The following is a 7,333-nucleotide window of genomic DNA, read 5'->3' as shown; positions in this document are numbered from 1 at the left end:
ATTTAAATATGAGTGAGCAATTCATATTTGTTTATAATATTGTACAGTAAATAAGGACATATTAAAAAATTAAAAGTTAACTATACTCTTAACGAGAAAGTGAATTTATAATTTCCAGAAATTTGAAAAATGAAAAGCTCGAAATTCAATTAAGTGAGCAATTAAATTATAATTTATGTAAAAAAAAAAATGAAAGAAAGAAAGAAAGAAAGAAAAAATTAATTAATTAAAGCCAGCCCACTCGCTTAACCTCATGTTTCTCCCATTTCAATGAGGACACAGACTTCCATTAATACTTATTATAGTTAATTACAAATTTATAATTAACAAGCTGGCATTTCCAAGTTTATTTATTTATTTTTATTTTTTGGGAAACATTTGAAGGCCAATCTCGAAATTTGAGCTCACGGTTCCATGTTGTCTTTTGTTTGTCATCTAAATTAACTTTGTTTGGCCCCTTTTTAATTTTATTTCTTAAATTTATTTTAACTTATAAATTCTATGAGACCTTCAATTTTTATCAACTTCTTAATCGTACATTTTATCAATTTTTATCAAATTTACGAATTTTTATTTTTAGCAAAATCAAAAAAGGGCCAAGAAAAAATTAGGACAATACTTTTAAAGTATTTAAATTATTCCTAAGAATAATGTTATTTGCAGTCGCTCATTGCGGCAGTCGCCCTACGTGACATACGCATAGTAGGTGGTTATTTGATGCATTAAATCATCAAATCACCAAACACTTCTCCCAATTAAATTGAAATAGCGTGCAATTTTAATTTCACATTTATTGTCAATTTCAGTTAATTGAAAATATGAATTCAAAGATTTAAATAGGTTGATGGGATTCTTAAATTCATTTTGATGGTTGAGGACACATAATCACACAACATGAAAGTTTATTGGACTCGAGTCACTCGACCTTACTTTTCCCTTTAATGCAACTGTACAAGATTAATAATTTTTTTTACACGTCTCACTTTTTAACAATTAACTTCATTCCGACAGTATGGCTTTTCATAATTTTGTTCAATAATATTCACTACACATATGCGCATCAATTGTTTAGTCCTTCTAAAGTATGTATGAGAATCATTTATAAATGATTTATATTATAAATAAATAAAAATTAATAGTGGGTAAGTGGATAGTATTTATGGACCCCTTAAAATATGTAAATAAAAAGTAACTTGAATATTTATAAATATGAATCAAACTTAAGCTTAGTTTATTGCCAAAGTCACCATACATAACAAGGAAGAAATGATTCCCAAAGAATTCAAAGCAAGAATTAATTGAAAATAAAGAAACTTGTTAATCGTATCGTAAAAACTTATTTTCCCTTTATCATTTCCCCAAAGAATACATGTATTTGACAAATCTATAGCACACTAATATGAAGACCCTTTCGGATGTATTTGTAACATGTTAAATTCGGGAAAAAAGTCTTGGTGGGCTCCGCCCATGTGAGAAGTGTGAACATCTCTATGTATATAAAAATGTACACCAAGCATGACCCTTAAATTCATTGTCTTCGTTTGAGCAACTTTTCTTTGAAGTTGGGTTTGTGTTAAAAGAAATAATGTATAAATGACAGAACTTTTAGAAACATTTTAAATCAAGAACATGATCGAAGCTTTAAAATTCAATAAAAATTGCATGACTTAAGTTGTACCATGAAAAATTAATGTAATTAATTTATTGCTTTATCAAGTACAAATTCATGCTACTTTAGAAGGCCAACAAATTTTACGTTTGAAACAATAATGCACATGCACATGACATGCATCACTAATGGTTTGTCAATAATGGCACGTAATGTTGAATTGCTTATATAAAATCAATTTAACATTGCTTATATAAAATTAATTTAACTTGCATAATATTGAAATAACCAAAAAAAAAAAAAAAAGTTGAATTACTATTAATCAAAACGAATGTAAAATTTTCAAAGACTTAACACATATTGAAAGACTTCAAACAAATCATAATCAAATATAAATCCTAATTCAGTAGCTAAATTTAAATAAAACTAAAAAAAAAATGGTGAAAATACTCTTACACTGATTCAAAATAGAGAAATGTTAAAATTGACACAAATGGAATTTGACAAACATATGAACTTAATGCTAAAATGAACCCATAAACGATGGAATTTAACCCAAAAAAAAAAAAGTGCAGAATAAAAAATTGCTTTCGAAATGTACTTGCTTGCGAAAATTTGGCATTCTTGAAAGTTACGTGCAAGTTTGTAGATCCTTCTTATTTCTTTTATTTTTCAATTAATTTATGATTTTTTTTTCTTTTAACTGATCCGTATCATCACATTCGAATCATTTAAATTCTACGATACATTACATATTCAAGGACATCGTTTGAGAGAATTAAAAATTGTTAATTACAAACTAAAGCAAGAAATGCTTGTAATTCAACCCATGACAGGTAGTTTGAAATTAATAGTGAGTAAGTGAATAGTATTTATGGACCCCTTAAAATATGTAAATAAAAAGTAACTTGAATATTTATAAATATGAATCAAACTTAAGCTTAGTTTATTGCCAAAGTCACCATACATAACAAGGAAGAAATGATTCCCAAAGAATTCAAAGCAAGAATTAATTGAAAATAAAGAAAATTGTTAATCGTATTGTAAAAACTTATTTCCCCAAAGAATACATGTATTTGACTGATCTATAGCACACAATTATGAAGACCCTTTTGGAAGTATTTGTAACATGTTAAATTTGGAAAAAGTCCTAGTGGGCCCCGTCCATGTGAGGGGTGTGAACATCCCTATGTACATAAAAATGTACACCAAGCACGACGCTTAAATTCATTGTCTTCGTTTGAGCAACTTTTCTTTGAAGTTGGGTTTGTGTTAAAAGAAATAATGTATAAATGACAGAATTTTTAGAAACATTTTAAATCAAGAACATGATCGAAGCTTTAAAATTCAATTAAAAATTGCATGACTTAAGTTGTACCATGAAAAATTAATGTAATTAATTTATTGCTTTATCAAGTACAAATTCATGCTACTTTAGAAGGCCAACAAATTTCACGTTTGAAACAATAATGCACATGCACATGACATGCATGACTAATGGTTTGCCAATAATGGCACGTAATGTTGAATTGCTTATATAAAATCAATTTAACATTGCTTATATAAAATTAATTTAACTTGCATAATATTGAAATAACCAAAAAAAAAAGTTGAATTACTATTAATCAAAACGAATGTAAAATTTTCAAAGACTTAACACATATTTAAAGACTTCAAACAAATCATAATCAAATATAAATCCTAATTCAGTAGCTAAATTTAAATAAAACTAAAAAAAAAATGGTGAAAATACTCTTAAACTGATTCAAAATAGAGAAATGTTAAAATTGACACAATGGAATTTGACAAACATATGAACTTAATGCTAAAATGAACCCATAAACGATGGAATTCAACCCAAAAAAAAAAAAAAAGGTTGCTTTCCAAATGTACTTGCTTGCGAAAATTTGACATTCTTGAAAGTTACGTGCAAGTTCGTAGATCCTTCTTATTTCTTTTATTTTTCAATTAATTTATGATTTTTTTTCTTTTAACTGATCCGTATCATCACATTCGAATCATTTAAATTCTACGATACATTACATATTCAAGGACATCGTTTGAGAGAATTAAAAATTGTTAATTACAAACTAAAGCAAGAAATGCTTGTAATTCAACCCATGACAGGTAGTTTGAAGTGTCCCACGCTGTGCCTGTTGTACTTTCTATACATTAAAAATTGGAGTATTGTACTGAACAAGAGAGTAATGTCACACGTGATGATCACGTGGTCGATATGGCCGTTGCTCTGAGGAATTCTCGACATCATTTAATAAATATTATTCACTAATCATTATTGAACTTATTAACCACTGGATCATAATATAGATATTTTTTTATTTAGCAATTAGGCAGTAAATGGCTTTTGAAAAATTTATTTAAAATCAGTTTGAATTAAAGAAATTTATATCTTAAAATCAAATAGAATGCCACACATAACACCTATGTCTATAATAAAAAAAAGTCACATAATTAGAATATTTATGTTTAACCAAATTATGCATGTACTTTCTATACATTAAAAATTGGAGTATTGTACTGAACAAGAGAGTAATGTCACACGTGATGATCACGTGGTCGATATGGCTGTTGCTCTGAGGAATTCTCGACATCATTTAATAAATATTATTCACTAATCATTATTGAGCTTATTAACCACTGGATCATAATATAGATATTTTTTTTATTTAGCAATTATGCAGTAAATCGCTTTTCAAAAATTTATTTAAAATCAGTTTGAATTAAAGAAATTTATATGTTAAAATCAAATAGAATGCCACACATAACACCTATGTCTATAATAAAAAAAAGTCACATAATTGGAATATTTATGTTTAACCAAATTATGTGTTTTTAAGAACGCGGTTTTCTCACCAAAAATTTCTTCTTTTAACGACATTCACACGTTTACATATAATTTTGCATGCTTATAGTTAGTTGAACATGTCCATTCCATACGATCTTAACGTCTATGTGTAAATATCATCAATCACAACGATATCATAGTAATAGAATTTAATATAAATTAAGTTATGGCTTAATGAAGTTTTAAATAAAATTTACCCATCTTAGATCATTGTAATTTAACCCTTTTCAATTATTAAGGGCACGGATATATGTTTTACGTGTGAAGTATGCAATAAACAAAATTTAGATTTTTTATAAATAATATTGCTTATGATTATCTACTTAAGAAAATGCAATGTTTGAATGTAGTTAGATAGAAAATGTAGTCCATTATTAACCTATTATTCAAACTCATCTCTCTCGACATTTAATGAAACTAGACATTTAATGAAACTGCTTAATTAAAGCAATATATAATATTTATATTGAGGGTGCATAATTTTGACTCAAATTGAGTAAGCTGTTTAGTCAAATGATTTGGTTTAAGTTAACAAATAATAATAAAAAAAATAAAAAATAAATAAATAAAGGTTTCAAACAAGATCCCTAGATGAAAAGCTGATTTTTAGTAGTGCTTTATACTGCACCGGTGAGCGTTTTAAAAGCATAAATATTTATTAGTTAGAACGTGAGGGAATTGTACGATTTAATTTGGTTTACAGTTGTATTCTTACACTGTTAACGAATTATTATAATGCTTATAGTTAGTTGAACATGTCCATTCCATACGATCTTAACGTCTATGTGTAAATATCATCAATCACAACGATATCATAGTGATAGAATTTAATATAAATTAAGTTATGGCTTAATGAAGTTTTAAATAAAACTTACCCATCTGAGATCATTGTAATTTAACCCTTTTCAATTATTAAGGGCACGGATATATGTTTTACGTGAGAAGTATGCAATAAACAAAATTTAGATTTTTTATAAATTATATTGCTTATGATTATCTAATTAATAAAATGCTATGTTTGAATGTAGTTTGATAGAAAATGTAGTCCATTATTAACCAATTATTCAAGCTCATCTCTCTCGACATTTAATGAAACTACTTAATTAAAGCAATATATAATATGTATATTGAGGGTGCATAATTTTGACTCAAATTGAGTTAAGCTGTTTAGTCAAATGATTTGGTTTAAGTTTAAAAAAATAAAATAAAATAAATAAATAAAGGTTTCAAACAAGATCCCTAGATGAAAAGCTGTTTTTTAGTAGTGTTTTATACTGCATCGGTGAGCGTTTTAAGAGCGTAAATATTTATTGGTTAGAACGTGAGAGAATTGTACGATTTAATTTGGTTTACAGTTGTATTCTTACACTGTTAACGAATTATTATGAACTTTGCGTCAGAGATCGAACTTAATTAGTGAGTTAAATTATGAGTTAATCAGTGTGCTAATTGCACGGACAGCAATTAATTTATTGGAATATAGGGTTACTGCAGTGTAGTACATAAACAGCAAGGCCACTTCTAATTACGAGATAATACTGTTAAATTCGAAATTTAAATAATAAATTTAGCCCGTGTTTGACAATCATTATTGGAAGTAAATAGAGTTTCAAATTGTAAATTTTAGGATAATATGTAATTTAAAAATATCAAAAATTTTGAATTTACATACAAAATTCGTATTGTGTGAATGTGTAGTTAAAAATAAATTTATAAAAAAATGAGTTTGAAAATAATAGTTGTGAAAGAGGGGCTTAATTTTACTTTAATAAGGGATTTTAAGCTTTCGAACAATATTATATAATTTAGACCAAACAACAACTAATTTTAACCCTTGTTGTAAGATAATCGAATGGTTCAGATCTATTAAAATGTTTTTGGATGTGATTTTAGTGAATTTAAAAGGTTTTAATAGAGGTAATCGTTAGACTAGTTTCAATTAAGGGATGCCGAAAGTAGGGCTAGTGAATGGAGTGAAATCGTAACAAGGTAACTGTACTAGAAGTTGTGTTTGGATCACCTCCTTTTCAAGGAGTTATATTTATTTGTCAAATTCATTGACTGAATAACAACCACTACATATAATTTAGTACAAGAATAAACAGTATAAGCACTCTAGATGAGTCAAGATATATCGAGTTAACTGTTTCAACACTCACCGAACTTTGGGTAATGTCACGTTCCACTCACTGAACTTTAACTTGTACTCTATCACTCACCGAACTTTACAACATTGCACTCCATTGCTCACCCCATTAAGTTCCTCACTGACGGCTGCACATGTGGACGACGGAATGGACATGTGGCCGTTAAATGCCAACATGTCTGACTGATTTCACCAACCTATGGAGAAAAAAAAAGAAAAGGAATTGAAACCAATATACGTATCGATTTTTTTTTTTTTTGGTATATTTGATTTAATTAACTCACAAGCCGATCATTCAAGAAATTAACTTTATGCAGCAATGGATCTTTAGCCAATCAACTTTGCATGATTTCATAGGACTGCATTGCACTCATCAATGCAAGTGTCTATACGTCCAAACATGAGAAGTGGGTTGGCAAAAGACTTTGTATCTAGTAAGGGTGCTTGCAAAATAAATAGATCAAGAAAAAGAAAGGGATCCTCAAACAAAGTGTACTGAACAAGAAACAAATAGTTCCATTCTACTAGTTGATTTCACGTAGAACTCCTTCAATAAATACAACATATCTTAGGCACTATCCATCATACAACTTATGCCTAAAAAACAAAGAACAGTGCTTGCATATTGATTTAGTTAGATGTAATCTTAGGCACTTTCCATCTTACATTTAGCTACATGTATGGGCTAGCTAAATTGTCAAAAACAAAAATA

Source organism: Olea europaea, chromosome 19, assembly GCF_002742605.1.
Source record: "Olea europaea var. sylvestris chromosome 19, O_europaea_v1, whole genome shotgun sequence".
Taxonomy (NCBI): Eukaryota; Viridiplantae; Streptophyta; class Magnoliopsida; order Lamiales; family Oleaceae; genus Olea; species Olea europaea.
The sequence above is the reverse complement of the archived record's forward strand: the minus strand, read 5'-3'. Positions refer to the sequence as shown.